The sequence below is a fragment of the Rhamphochromis sp. 'chilingali' genome (genome assembly GCF_963969265.1).
Source record: "Rhamphochromis sp. 'chilingali' genome assembly, chromosome: 5".
Taxonomy (NCBI): Eukaryota; Metazoa; Chordata; class Actinopteri; order Cichliformes; family Cichlidae; genus Rhamphochromis; species Rhamphochromis sp. 'chilingali'.
In genome coordinates this window covers 37,208,544-37,224,832 of record NC_137932.1, presented here as the reverse complement: position 1 = coordinate 37,224,832, position 16,289 = coordinate 37,208,544, and the positions used below count along the sequence as shown (strand labels likewise).

The 16,289-nt window shown below is 41.2% G+C and overlaps 1 protein-coding gene across 3 annotated transcripts in view; it reads left to right on the top strand.

Moving 5' to 3' along the window:
• The window catches only part of kank3 (KN motif and ankyrin repeat domains 3), a 43,499-nt gene continuing 27,210 nt past the window's right edge, over window positions 1–16,289 (top strand). The window contains exon 1 of one of the 3 annotated variants that reach the window (XM_080883327.1): window positions 1–82. The gene's annotated coding sequence lies outside the window, so the exon portion shown is untranslated. The remainder of the gene's footprint in view (window positions 83–16,289) is intronic. The other 2 variants (XM_080883330.1, XM_080883328.1) reach the window with 2 other exon arrangements.

Below are 16,289 nucleotides of genomic sequence, written 5' to 3'. Positions count from 1 at the left end.
CCTCCTTCTCCTCCCAAACTTTTCTTACCTCTACTGAAGTTATGTCAAGCCTCAGTGTGACTGGACGGAGGGCAGCCACAAGGTAAGACAGCAGTGCCCGAGGGGGTCCATGGCTGTATTGATTAGCTGATTATTACTAATCGAGCCTCTGGCCAAAGTAGTTGTGTCTTATTAAACAGAGGCTGCTGCAAACTGTTCCAGTGGATTATTGATAATGTCTGATTTTGTGTTTGCCTCTGGAACCTTATATATAATATATACATTTTTAAATTATTTTAAATGCTCCCTTTTTTAAATTTAGAGTCTACTCAGACTCTATTTAGGTTTTACTGAACTGTCTGAGTGGATGTGGTTTGTACTGGCTCCCTCGCCACTAATTTGGCAAACTGAAAATAGTTTTTGTTTCCCAAACAGGGCTTTTCTCCCACCACTGCATTTGCTATGAGAACCATTCACTTTAAAGCTGTGTTTTATTGCCTGCGGCTGTCTCACATTAGAAATGACAGGATTTAGGTCAGTGTTCGTGATATCTTTTGTGGTTTTCTTGTTGTGTTGTTGTTGTTGTTATTGCTGTTGCTTTGACTTGTCAAACCTCAGACGAGCCACTTCAGTGCGCATCTCCTTTTACACCTCTTCCTGCAGGACACACTGCAGCTTCTTCACATGTGAAGCAAACTAAATGTAGCTTCAGTAAAGAAGGGAACATCTTTCTGTGCCAGACATTGTTGTGGGAGGGGTGAGGCTGCTTTATAGGACGGAAATCCCCCTCCATCCCAAGTCAGCACCCCCAATATCTGTCCCCCTGGCTGCTTTCCTGTCTTATAATAAAGTGCTGTGATTCCAGTGTCTGGTTTGCCCTGTAGCTTTGCTGGCTTCATCAGCCTCTCACTATGAATCACTTGGGATGATGGACGGCCTGCAGCCACAGCTCCGGATGTTTAGCTTGAAAACAGCACTGCTTTAAAAAAAATCCTAAGTGGCAGCGCTGTTGGGGGCGTGTTACATTAAATACCAGTGAGGTGATGAGATATTACCCTCAGAGGCTCTTTTTTCCTTTTTTATTCACACATCCATGAATTTGAAGGTTTATAAGACAATAAAAACTTTTGCTGCATTTCTTTTCGATACAAAGACACAAGTTTTTACAACTCGACTTTGATCCTTCATCCAAACAGAAGAAGTGCACTTTATGTTATGAAGTTATTCAGCGGCTAAAGAATTGTGTTGCTGTCTCACCTGTATTAATGAAACAGGAAGTGCGTATTTAAGCTTTTGGTTAAAGTGATTAACGCCACTACTATTAAAAAACAAGGTCTGCATACCCACAGCTTCATTTACCCTAACACTGGCAGTCAGTGTGGCAATGCTGCATATTATGTTGTAGGTCCTGTATGTAATGTTGGATTTTTGATACTTTTGAGATGTTTTGAGTTTATATGGTTGCTATCTTGACAAAGTCTCTGTTGTAAAAGAGATCTTAGCTCAGTGGTTCTGCTATATTAATAAAGTGCTGACTGTGGTATTAATGCTCTGTCTTTAAAATCTGATCAGTTGTTTTTCAACTGAATCTATAATTAGATGTGTATAAGTACTATAAAGCAAGATTGGAAGTTTTCGAGCTATGTGAGCTTGAAGTCCGAGTTTTCTGTTTCATCAAAGTGTCCACCCTTACCTGGCTGAATCACCATGCAACTTATGCCGAACACATAACCTAGTTCTACTCTGCTAAGTCTCTTTTGCACTGCCGGATGTGCAGCTACTAGAAGACAGAACACACACCGAGAATAGCTGTTCGGTCAGTAAAATTAATTTCACTTTGATTTGCCGACAAACTAAAGTGATCTCCAGGTCTCCTTTATTAGGCTGTGGGACGGTAACCTTGATGTTTAAATGGATCCAGTTTAAAGTTTCAGAGCTCTAATGTGCGGCCATTGTGTTGTGACCTTTGTTTGTATATTAAATAAGAAACCTCTGCAGATCCATCTGTGGCTCAAACCCAAGAGACATGTTTTGATTTTCTGGCCTGTTGTTTTGCAGTGAGGAGTGCTTTGTGCTGCCAACACACACACACACACACACACACACACACACACACACACACACACACACACACACACACACACACACACACACACACACACACCTCATGAATGTCATGGACGTTCTTTCGGTCAGGATGTTGTCGTTATGTTGCGCGTCATGGGATAAAACAATTTGTTGCCTGTCTGGGAACGATGAGCTCAGCAGAACAGGAATCATGAGATAAGTAGGTGAAGCAGTGCAGTGGCTGGTGCTCGGTGGCTCGTCGTTACCTCGCTATTGTCAGCAATTCTGCATAATGTAACCTTTTTGGATTTCTTGTCCACCCATCAGCTCTTCCTTAATTAACTAATGTGGGAGTAGGAAGAAAAAAAAGTGAGCTCATTTATTGGTTCGGGAGTGAAATATAGCAGCCGTATGGATTAACAGACTAAATATCAGGGCTCCAGAAAACTGAAATCAAAGAGGCAGTTGCAGTAAATACATCCTTAAGTCTCTGGATGAAGGGTAAGAGTGAGAAATTGATGGGGGCGATGAGGAGAAGCTCTTCAGAATTTGTGTTAAGCTCTTAATAACTTTGTGGCGCTCTCTCAGGGGAAGCTGCCTTTCTGCAACAGGACCCTGGGGTTTGACTTACTGCTGCCACCTCAAAAATAGCTTGGCAGTAAGTCTACTTGGAGGAGTCAAGAGGTCACTGTAACACTCTTGATACTCAGTGACAGGATTATATTATATATATATATTTTAATAAACACTGCCTTCCTAATTAATGCATTCCTGCCTGATTTACACCTCGGAGCTGATGGAGAACAGTTTATTAAATTAGAACTAAATTGCATTTGAGTGTGTGCTCATGAGTCCTGCTTGATAAAGTACATGTGGTCGTATTTTTAGCTTTATTACAAGTGGCTTTAATTTTAGCAGGCCAGTGCACTGCGGTGACATGATGCAGGCAGGAAAAAGAAAGCTGGACGCAGCAGTGTCAGGAGAAGTAAAAAATAAAACTGACATATTCTGACCGGGCCACGTACTGAGATACAACCGCCGCAGCGAGACCGGGCTATAAATCAATACTTCATTCGCTGTTGTTTTCCTTCGCATTTTGTGCCACATTCAGGTCAGATTTTGGTAATGGTAATTATGAGATCTAGACTTCTAAAGTAATAATTATGACTGGGAGAAACAGACTTTTCTGACATCTTTGTTTATATATACCCAACTTGGTGCTGAGATAGTTTCATCAGTGTGGTATTTTTAAGCTCCAGAAACTGTAATCGCACAACTCAACGAAATACGTTTTCTTCTATGAATAGACTGACCCCATCACCCTTATGTGAAGAATTAAATTTTTGTATTGGTCTGCCCAGATCACGGAGCTCTAAACAAACCAGGTTAGTAAACAAGAGACCGCTGTGTGCCTCGCTGAACTTGGTATTGAATTTCTGATTTTTATTAGAGGTGCAACGATACACAAAATTCACGGTTCGGTTCGGTTCGATACTTTGGTGTCACGGTTCGATATTTTTTCGATACAAAAAAAATGTTCATGCCTTTTTAATTTGTCATTTATTAAAATTATAAATATATATTTTAACTCAAAAGTACAGTTTTTAAATTTAATGTTGCTGAAACAAAAAAGTAATAAAAAAAAAAATATCTCAGGGCTCGTAAAATTTCAAAATCCCTGGTAGCCCTTCGGGCAGGGACTCTTCAGTTTTTGGTAGCCCAAAATAAATTTAAGTAGCCCGAATAAAAAAGAGAGCAATTTTTTGATTGATGTTTTGTTTCCTGTTTTGTTTCCTTTATAAAATTATACATTAAAGTATAATATTGTAAAGGAAACAAAACATTAATTAAAAAATTGTTGAAAAACAAATTACAACATTGTATAAAAATTACAATCATCAACTCAAATACTTGGTTCTAATTGAACAGAAATTTCTATGAACTTGTAAGAACTGTGTAGGACATGAATCAGTCTGTGTCAGATCCTGTATTTGAAATTTCCACTGAAGTCACGGGTAAGAGACAAGTGGAACCAAGATCGAGGCCATTTGCTTTTTGAAGTTTGCAAAGACTGCTAAATTTTGCCAGTGGTAGTTCACTCTTTGCAACATAGTACGCTGTTCTAAACAGATTTTCAGGTTTATTTTTAGTATGTTATTTGCAATTGGTGTTTGTTCTGGGAAAGCTATTGCAGACTGAGCAATAATGCATTTCTTGCATTTCTCATGGGTTCTAATGGGGGCCTTTCTTAAAATGACTGGTCCCAGTAACAAAGGCGCTTGTCGACCCAGAAATCGAGGGAAACCCAACAACACACCCGGCAGAACATTACAGGGAGTGCAGAATTATTAGGCAAGTTGTATTTTTGAGGAATAATGTTATTATTGAACAACAACCATGTTCTCAATGAACCCAAAAAACTCATTAATATCAAAGCTGAATGTTTTTGGAAGTAGTTTTTAGTTTGTTTTTAGTTTTAGCTATTTTAGGGGGATATCTGTGTGTGCAGGTGACTATTACTGTGCATAATTATTAGGCAACTTAACAAAAAACAAATATATACCCATTTCAATTATTTATTTTTACCAGTGAAACCAATATAACATCTCCACATTCACAAATACAGTGGGGCAAAAAAGTATTTAGTCAGCCACCGATTGTGCAAGTTCCCCACCTAAAATGATGACAGAGGTCAGTAATTTGCACCAGAGGTACACTTCAACTGTGAGAGACAGAATGTGAAAAAAAAATCCATGAATCCACATGGTAGGATTTGTAAAGAATTTATTCGTAAATCAGGGTGGAAAATAAGTATTTGGTCAATAACAAAAATACAACTCAATACTTTGTAACATAACCTTTGTTGGCAATAACAGAGGTCAAACGTTTACTATAGGTCTTTACCAGGTTTGCACACACAGTAGCTGGTATTTTGGCCCATTCCTCCATGCAGATCTTCTCGAGAGCAGTGATGTTTTGGGGCTGTCGCCGAGCAACACGGACTTTCAACTCCCGCCACAGATTTTCTATGGGGTTGAGGTCTGGAGACTGGCTAGGCCACTCCAGGACTTTCAAATGCTTCTTACGGAGCCACTCCTTTGTTGCCCGGGCGGTGTGTTTTGGATCATTGTCATGTTGGAAGACCCAGCCTCGTTTCATCTTCAAAGTTCTCACTGATGGAAGGAGGTTTTGGCTCAAAATCTCACGATACATGGCCCCATTCATTCTGTCCTTAACACGGATCAGTCGTCCTGTCCCCTTGGCAGAAAAACAGCCCCATAGCATGATGTTTCCACCCCCATGCTTCACAGTAGGTATGGTGTTCTTGGGATGCAACTCAGTATTCTTCTTCCTCCAAACACGACGAGTTGAGTTTATACCAAAAAGTTCTACTTTGGTTTCATCTGACCACATGACATTCTCCCAATCCTCTGCTGTATCATCCATGTGCTCTCTGGCAAACTTCAGACGGGCCTGGACATGCACTGGCTTCAGCAGCGGAACACGTCTGGCACTGCGGGATTGGATTCCCTGCCGTTGTAGTGTGTTACTGATGGTGACCTTTGTTACTTTGGTCCCAGCTCTCTGCAGGTCATTCACCAGGTCCCCCCGTGTGGTTCTGGGATCTTTGCTCACCGTTCTCATGATCATTTTGACCCCACAGGATGAGATCTTGCGTGGAGCCCCAGATCGAGGGAGATTATCAGTGGTCTTGTATGTCTTCCATTTTCTGATGATTGCTCCCACAGTTGATTTTTTCACACCAAGCTGCTTGCCTATTGTAGATTCACTCTTCCCAGTCTGGTGCAGGTCTACAATACTTTTCCTGGTGTCCTTCGAAAGCTCTTTGGTCTTGGCCATGGCGGAGTTTGGAGTCTGACTGTTTGAGGCTGTGGACAGGTGTCTTTTATACAGATGACGAGTTCAAACAGGTGCCATTCATACAGGTAAAGAGTGGGGGACAGAAAAGCTTCTTACAGAAGACGTTACAGGTCTGTGAGAGCCAGAGATTTTCCTTGTTTGAGGTGACCAAATACTTATTTTCCACCCTAATTTACGAATAAATTCTTTACAAATCCTACCATGTGAATTCATGGATTTTTTTTTTTTCACATTCTGTCTCTCACAGTTGAAGTGTACCTCTGGTGCAAATTACTGACCTCTGTCATCATTTTAAGTGGGAGAAATTGCACAATCGGTGGCTGACTAAATACTTTTTTGCCCCACTTTATACATTTCTGACATTCAAAAACAAAACAAAAACAAATCAGCGACCAATATAGCCACCTTTCTTTGCAAGGACACTCAAAAGCCTGCCATCCATGGATTCTGTCAGTGTTTTGATCTGTTCACCATCAACATTGCGTGCAGCAGCAACCACAGCCTCCCAGACACTGTTCAGAGAGGTGTACTGTTTTCCCTCCTTGTAAATCTCACATTTGATGATGGACCACAGGTTCTCAATGGGGTTCAGATCAGGTGAACAAGGTGGCCATGTCATTAGTTTTTCTTCTTTTATACCCTTTCTTGCCAGCCACGCTGTGGAGTACTTGGACGCGTGTGATGGAGCATTGTCCTGCATGAAAATCATGTTTTTCTTGAAGGATGCAGACTTCTTCCTGTACCACTGCTTGAAGAAGGTGTCTTCCAGAAACTGGCAGTAGGACTGGGAGTTGAGCTTGACTCCATCCTCAACCCGAAAAGGCCCCACAAGCTCATCTTTGATGATACCAGCCCAAACCAGTACTCCACCTCCACCTTGCTGGCGTCTGAGTCGGACTGGAGCTCTCTGCCCTTTACCAATCCAGCCACGGGCCCATCCATCTGGCCCATCAAGACTCACTCTCATTTCATCAGTCCATAAAACCTTAGAAAAACCAGTCTTGAGATATTTCTTGGCCCAGTCTTGACGTTTCAGCTTGTGTGTCTTGTTCAGTGGTGGTCGTCTTTCAGCCTTTCTTACCTTGGCCATGTCTCTGAGTATTGCACACCTTGTGCTTTTGGGCACTCCAGTGATGTTGCAGCTCTGAAATATGGCCAAACTGGTGGCAAGTGGCATCTTGGCAGCTGCACGCTTGACTTTTCTCAGTTCATGGGCAGTTATTTTGCGCCTTGGTTTTTCCACACGCTTCTTGCGACCCTGTTGACTATTTTGAATGAAACGCTTGATTGTTCGATGATCACGCTTCAGAAGCTTTGCAATTTTGAGACTGCTGCATCCCTCTGCAAGATATCTCACTATTTTTGACTTTTCTGAGCCTGTCAAGTCCTTTTGACCCATTTTGCCAAAGGAAAGGAAGTTGCCTAATAATTATGCACATCTGATATAGGGTGTTGATGTCATTAGACCACACCCCTTCTCATTACAGAGATGCACATCACCTAATATGCTTAATTGGTAGTAGGCTTTCGAGCCTATACAGCTTGGAGTAAGACAACATGCATGAAGAGGATGATGTGGACAAAATACTCATTTGCCTAATAATTCTGCACTCCCTGTATGTTATTTACACGGGTGCACATAAGTGGTCTGCATGTGCGCATTCGCTGTCAAAATAAAAGACGCGCACCAGATAAGAAGTTGCAACGCGCGTTTGCGTCCATATAAAAAGCACTGTTTTTGTCTGCTAGAGTGGGATTTTCACGGCACATTCTGCACCACATCTCTGTGTGTTCATCATTTGTTTGAAGCCAGCTCACCTCTTGCAACTACTTTTCCGAGAATACGCGCTTCTTTTGTGGTTCGGACTCCTTCTGACATTTCTTTGGAGGTGGAAGAACACCAAAGTAATTGCTTAAAGGAGCTTCTTCGACATCTTTAAGAGTTCTAAACAAATGTCTGTCCTCCTCCAGAAAATCTTATGTACGCAAACACGCGTTGCAACTTCTTATCTTGTGTGTGTTTTTTTATTTTGACAGCGAATGCGCACCTGCGGACCACTTATGTGCAGCCCCGGTTATTTAGCTCGTCATATTGCAGCCACAGAAATTCTTTTGTCCATGAAACCATAAAGCTGCACTTTCTTTTTGCCTTATAGTCTGATTTGTCATTACTTTTCCGTTTTGTGGTAAGCTTTTCTTTGGCTGTCACTTCTTCACCCTGACCTGTCTTATTTGGCTCAGCAGAACTAAAATATATATCCTGCTGCTTTTACACACACACACACACACACACACACACACACACACACACACACACACACACACACACACACATATAACGGTCAGCGATTCTCTGCGTGATCAACCTCTCACATGTTTAAGCTTGCTGCGGGAGATTTCACCTGTCATGTTTGCATAGTAAGCTAACTATTAATAAGACGATGTCAGAGGAATTGGTGCACAAATTATCATCACTCACAGATCAGTGCTGTCGCTCTCTATACACAGTTCACGCGATTGCAAAGTGAAAGCAAAAAACAAGCGCAAATTCAAATGCGATTTCAATATGTCACATATTGACAGTGGCTCACCGATGCCAATGACCTAATTACCCAGCTACATTTCCGAAAGAATGCAAAAGCATTGACATATTTTTCCTTCCTACAATAGCCCGACGGGCAGGGCAGGGCAGAGATAGATTTTGGTAGCCCGACTGGAAAAATCGCTAGCCCCGGGATGTCGGGCTAGCGATTTTGCGAGCCCTGTATCTGATTGAGGAATCACTCATCTTTGGAAAAGAGAGTTTATTACAGAGAAATGGCTCTTTCCAAAATAAAAGCTATACTATACGCTTCTTCTGGGCTATATTCTCAGCAGCATATTAAACATATAAGGAGAATCATGTGCTAACAGCTGTCTAAATGACTCGGCTAAAGTTAGTAGCATGCTTGTTGTTTTTGTCTGCTTCCATTTGTCTTTGCACTAGGATGATATCTGAGTAAATGTGCAGTCATATTCATTGTGTTCCCACTAGTGCTGTCAGCGTTAATCTCGTTGAAATGACCTTAACGCCACAACACAGCAAATCTCCGTTAACGAGCTACCCCTGATCGCCCCGTGCATGGGGCTAGACGGCCAACACGTTAACGAGCTAATTGCGCTAACACACTAGTTCCCACCCATGTAATTGAGCATTGCGTGGCACATCCAATACACTGTTTTACTTTAGTCCATGACGCGCTTACCTTCAGGGTCATACGTCACATGAAAACCAAAATAATTCCAAACGCCAGATCTGAATGAGGGTGGGGGAGGTTCAATTTGCTATGTTGCAAGGAGAGCTTAACTTCTGTCTCGCTAGCTTGCCCTGCGCTCTTCCTTCTGACGATGTCTGTGTTGAGCGCTCAGTGGATCTGTGCTCGACAGTGTAGCCTAGGCGGAGTAGTCGAACGCAGATTCACTCTGCACTCAACACAGACAGCATCGTCAGAAGGAAAGTTGATAAAATAAATGACAAATTTTGTATTGTTCGATACATATGCGTACCGAACCGAAAGCACTGTATCGAACGGTTCAATATCGATACAAGTATCGTTGCACCCCTAATTTTTATGTAGGCCTATTTAAGTAGTTTCCTCTTGCATCCATTTTTTAAGTAGTATTGATTGAGTTAAAGGGAAATTCGGTCACCATCAGAGTCTCTCTGCAGGTTTTTGGGAGTATTGCTGCTTAACGTTTTTGATAGAAAAGATCCAGAACAATGCCCATAAAGAGCAAAAAAAAAAAAAAAGATTGGCTGCTTGTGAGGGACTGGGAGTGCTCCAGCAGTAGAGCTACAGTGTGTCCGGAAAGTATTCAAAGCGCTTCACTTGTTCCATTTTTAGTCCTGTTACAGCCTTATTCCAAAATGGATTAAATTTATTTTCCCATTAAAATTCTACACACAACACCCCTTGCTGTCTCAAGTCTTCCTGAGTATGATGCTACAAGCTAGGCACGCCTGCTTTTGGGCAGTTTCTCCCTTTCTTCAGTGCAGAATCTCTGAAGCACCATCAGGTTGGATGGAGAGCATTGGTGCACAGCCATTCCCAGATCTCTCCATAGATGTTCAGTATGGTTTAAGTCTGGGCTCCTCACAGAGTGGTCCCAGAGCCATTTTCCCAGTTCCTGCTGGTAAAAAAAACATCCCCATAGCATGATGCTGCCACCACCGTGCCTTCAACATGTTTTATAGGCCAGGTGATGAGCAGTGTCTGTTTACCTCTAGGCGTGATGCTTGGCGTTCAGGCCAAAGAGTTCAATCTTTGTTTCATCAGACCATAGAACTGCTAATGTAGTACTAAGGGGCCCAAAGTGTGCCAAAAAAATATATTCCTTACACCGTTACACCAGCACCACCTGCCTGAGGCACTGAACAATATAAGGAGGGATTGAGCCTCAATTTTAATTTGTTTACACCAAATTCTGATCCTGACTGTCACAGCAATTCTCAGCAGACCAGGCAACATTTTTCCAATGTCCTGTTGTCCAATTTTGGAGAATTGAAGTCTCTGTTTCCTGACCGTACTGGCAGGAGTGGCACCCAGTGTTGTCTTCTGCTGTTGTAGCTCATCTGGTTGTAACAAGTAGTTATTTGAGTCACTGTTGCCTCTTACCTCTGGCATCAACAAAACTTTTTCACCTGATCTCTTTTTCAGACTGTTCTCAATAAACCATAGAGATGTTGTGTGTGAAAATCCCAGAAAAGCAGAAGTTTTAGAAAAATACTTCGACCAGCTTACCTGGCACTAGCAACCATGCCATGTTCAAAGTCACTTAAATCACTTTTCCTCGACATTCTGATCCTCAGTTTAAACTTCAGCCGGTCATCTTAAACATGTCTATATGCCTAGATGCATTGATTTGCTGTCATGTGATTGACTGGTTAGCATTAACAAGCAGTTTAACATCTAATGAAGTGTTCAGTGAGTGCATATCAAAGATGTACTTGGAAATATTTGGTAGTCTTACCCTTACTCATATTTTCTCCTTGGTAGGTGGTACGTTATTAGAGGAAAAATGGAAGTGAGTGAAGAGTTTCTGTTTTTATTTGTTTCCATCAAGTGCAGTCGTAAGAAACATTTCAAAGGTTTCTGAAAGTTTAAAAGCTGAAGCATTTTTTCCTCTGGAGCAATTAGCTTTAAGTGCGAGACCTGCATGGAATTCCCATAACAATTAGCATGCATCCAGGCTTTTAAAATGGAAATGAACACTTTATGCTAAAGGAAATGGTAGGTCTTTAAAGAACATTGGATTTCTGCATTCAGATCTAGATTTTAAAAGGTAAAAACGCATATCGTAATAGTAATGGTGTTATTGAGGAAGTCTGAAGCGTCTTTCTGTGACTCTCAGATATTTACAGGAATCAAGAGCAGCTCTGTTTCTCATAATTGTATTTGCCTCAATAGTCTCGGGATCATGAGTCATTTACTTAAAACAATTTCGGAAGTTCATGTCCAGTTTTTGAGCTAATTTGTACTGAGATTGAGTTTGCATTATATTGTTATCTCGAGATGTCAGACAGTTTTAAAATCATGGCTTTGCAGAAATTTAACTTGATCAGCTTAACTTAATCATGTTGAAACTTGTCGACAGTCCATGTCTGCATGGACTCATTATCTTCATTCCTTGTTAAATGAAATCAAACATTTGTGATCTTTCCTTTTGATACTGTATAATGCTGCCTAGCTATTAGGTACGCACAGGCTCATGAATGATATGATGTAACCACTAAAACTCAATTATCTTGAAAAAATGATGAAGTTCTGATCACAAGGGAAGGCGGTTTGATAATTCAGGACATCTTGTAATAATCATTTGTACATAATGAAGACAAGATAATTGAGCTAGGTATGGATCAGAAGAAAATCTCAAGATAACAGATTGTGTCTGTAGTGAGGGTAAATGCCCGGAGTATCAGACAATGTAATGTATGTCCTCTCTTATTTAGAAAAATGGATATAAAGATAAAATGAATGTTGCTTTCTGACCTTCCAGCTTATATGTGGCTCTGATAGGCCTCTGATCCTCAGGCCTGTCGGTTTCCATAAAAGAAATCTTAAAAAAAGGTCAAGTATGAGGTAAATCTATGTACTATAAAAAACCTCAGCTAATATGTATATATAGATATAGTCCTTATAATCCATCCACTTGTTCACAATTAAGGTAATGTTTGCCTGCAAAGATCTGATTCTGCCATCTGAACAAATGTGAAAGTCGTGTCATAGAAATGCCAGTGAGGTCTACCACTGTGGTCCAATCAGACGCTCCTCCCTCTGCTATCTCTGCAGTCTGAGAAACACTCAATGAAAAACAGGCTAAAAATACCAACATCAGCTCAAGTACTAGCAGGGCAGCACTGGGAAAGTCATCAGACTCTGTCCACTAACACCAGGGTGGGAAAACTCCAAATTTACTGAAGACTGGCTGCAAATTTGTAAAGTCTTTACTCAGCCACGCACTGGCCATCATTCAGGGGTTTTTTCACTTAACTGGTTGGTAGAGTGAGAATGGATTTAATGCTTGTGGACTGAACATCTAAAATATCAGATCTCTCAAAGAACCAAACCACAACTGCTTTTGGAAATTTAGACACAACTTTCAATTTTTTGACCGAACAATAAACGCCCTGTTCGACAGGAAAAAATATGTTGGTACTTTCTCTGACGCCATCTCCCCAATTCTGCCTGACAAGCGTCTCTAAGTGTGAAGTGGGAGCGAGGTCACCTCTGTTCAGTGGTCCATAGTGGAACAAAAGTTGTGTTTGGTATTAAGGTGACTGTGAAAATGTACCCCTGCCCTGTGAAGCCACTAAATCATATAAAAAGATTTAACAAGGCTCCAACACTCAATGTTCCCTTCCTCATGCTGTTACAAGAGATATAACTGGACTTTATGGTCTATTTAATCCCTTAATACATTTCATTACTGAGACAAACTCACTCTTGCTGCCAAGTATTGTATGTCCCATCGTTAAAATAAAAAAGACTTATAAAATGACGTCTAATAATACCAGTGCCACTTTGTTCTTTAAAATAATTTACAGGTTATAACTGATCGATGTATTCAACTATTTACAGATTAGTCTTCTTTATTTTGATCTTTTTAATGCTTGTTCGCTTCCTGGAATCTGATCTGGCCATATCCAGCAGCAAGATTTATCCCAAAACCCTAAAAATTACACTAGTGTGGGCACCCTAAGCTATCATCCACCTCTACAGTCTGACCATCCATAACTTCACCTTCCTGACAAACCCAACATCCCTGCACTAAGGTGGATAAAACCATCTTTTACTCTTCTGATCTGGCTTTTGTCCCAGGTATTGTAGCATTTTTCTCCCCCAGAAAATCTCTTTGTGGAGTTTACATGTTCTCCCTGTGCTTGCATGGGTTCTCTGCAGGTACTCTGGCTTCCTCCCAAGGTTAAACACAGTGTCATGCTTGGGGTTAGGTTAATTACTGATTCTAAACTGGCCACAGGTATGATTGAGAGCATGAGTAGTTGCTTTGTTAACTGTGTGATAGAACTGATGACCTGTCTAGGGCATGTACCCCACTGGATAAGCTCCAGTGCCCCCTCCCCCTGTGAACCTGAAGTTGAGAAGCAGAAGAATATTGTTAGATGGAGAAAATCTGTTTTCTGGTGAGGTGTGGAAATCTGAAACCCTTTCTTGCTAGTGCATTGTGGAAACTACTCTTTAGCATTTTTTTTTTTTTTTACAATGATGAGGCAAACGGCAAATATGGAGTAAACAAGGAGGGCAATATAAGCAAACCATATCTTGCTGGACTCAGCAGGATTGTGGTAATATGGCACTCAGTGAGTCATCCCCAGACTGCACTTTGTAGAAATTCTTTCATATAGATGACAAAACAAAATGTTGTTTTCTTGAACAAAACTGTGACAAGAAAAGAAGACACGTGGTGGAAACATTCTGCCAACTTTAAACTTGCTGGAAACACTTAAAGACTTAATCCCAAGTTTTATGTTGCTTGGTGACAAATGGGTCTCCAGATGTGAATGCAACTCACATCTGGATGGGAAAAACTGGCCAAAGATGCAGATCAACAATTCTAGCTGTGCACAGAAACAGCCAAGCAATCAAGAACAAGAGCATTTTCCAATATTTTCAACATATCGTATTTTAGCTTCACTGTCTGCAAATATCTCACAAAGCTATGTTTGAAAATGTAGCTTAATTGGACAGTTTCTGAAGCATACGCTGGAAATAAACACACAATCCTCACATTCAATCACACACGTTTATTGAGATTTCTCACGTGATGTCACTCACACATTGCTTAGGAGTTGTCCATCATATTGGATGTGATACAACCAGTTGTTGCACGGGAAATGCGTATTCTCCGAGCGGTTGGAAGGGGTTCCTGGAGGCTGCTGGCCCCTGCTGGAAGAAGGTACCGCACCTAAAACCTCACCTGATTTAAATGGTTATGTCTAGATTTTCATGGTTGCCGGAAGTTTTTCATGTGTGTCTGCAAATGCTCGCTAGCTATTAGCTGAGCAGTGGCAAAACTTGAAAAAGTGATATGGAGAAGGTTCGCCTTCAAAGTAAAGTTCTTCCTTTTGGCTGTAGCACTAAGACATAACTTTTACTTTGGAGGCAAATCTCCATTTTAGGTTTGTGTTGCACTTTTCACAGTTTCACTATAGCTCAGGGAACAGCTGGTCACTGTTTGTAGACAAGTCTGTCACTTTCATTCAACCTATGATCGCAGCAATAAGCTAACGATCAAAGCAATCACAAGGAGGATTGAGCCAAAGGATTGGAATGCACATTTTTCTCTAATGACAGATGATTGCCATCTGGGCACTCACTGGTCTGTATGTCTGTGTGACTGGATCTTCAGCAGTCATTTTCTTAGTGACTGCCATCAACCTCCACCAGCCTAGTTTTGCCTTCACAGCCAATGGTTGCCAGATGGTTGTGAACCATTTTCTAGACCTGTGTGTCTGGAGTCTTATTCACTTCAACCTACACTGTCGGCATCATTGTTACACATCCAAGTTAAAATCATGTGGTTAATGGTCATGTGTCTGCAAAACCTCAATCCGTGCAACCTGGCTACACAACCAACGAGTGATGTGATGCTGGTGACATTTCCGTCTTTAGCCTGTGGTAAAAACATTGTAGGGATTGGGATTGATTGATGATTTCTAGTAAATATTGCAGCATTTTTATCAGAATCTTCATCACTTATGAATATGCCTTTTTGGTGGCTCTTTTAAAAAATTGCATTGTTACTAAACCACAATAATTCAAAGGGCGGACACAGTTTGATGTCTTCAAGTGAAAAATTCATAGAACATAAACAGATTTCAATGATCTATCTTTGTCAGTCTAGAGGTTTTAATACTTTTGGATGCAAAAATGGTGGTTTGGTGGTTTTCTCATGTTGTCATAAGTGGTTTATAGCCAATTTATAGAGTTTTAATAATCAGGTCTTGTACCAAAAGGATGGCATAAATTCAGTAAGTAAAAAACAGACTTTCCTTGCCTAAAATCACCTGGCAGATTGCCTCAGGGTCAGCCGCAGGCCATCAAAATGTTCGGTGCAGTCATGATCCCTGCACGATGTCCAATTGCATCTTAGTGTGACTACAGCCATAAAGAAGGAGCTAACTGAATCACTGCATTACGGAAAACTGAATTAGAGCCCACAAACATGTATTTTCCAGAGGAGCAGCCCAAAGCAGATGAAGGTGTGTGTAGAGAGACATCTCATAGGCGGTGCATCCTCTGCCTTGTCATTATACCGACCAGCTCCATCAACGATATGCAGAACTATCATAATTTCATCCGGTGAAGGAAATGATAACAGTATGGAGTGTGTTTTAGTAGATTCTGGGCATGAAGCAACAAACACTTGACATCTGGTCTTGTTCTGTAGTTACGACAATCAAACATCTGGAGGCTCCAGTAGCTACTGTTGTGAAGGAGACAAATGGGTCACAGTCTCCTCTTAAACTCAAATCTGTGGACCAGATATCTGGGTCAACTGCAAAAAGGCTTTTAGAGATGTCACGAGCTGCTTTACTTTCACTGTTCACTTGGCTAGAATAGCAAAGAGCTGAATGGATTACAAAAAAGGGAAATGAGAGAGCGACAGACCTGCAGTTTACATGGAAATAATATGGCTGATTATTGACCCAGATACAAGATTCTACAAGGATTCGGTCTGTTATGATGGGAAGAGTTTGTGTCACCACAGAGGGAGAACAAGGCGTGTTCGGTCTGAAAGGCAACGTGACGTCAGAGCTGGAAACTGACTTATTGAGGGGAAACTTGACTTATGAACGCTGC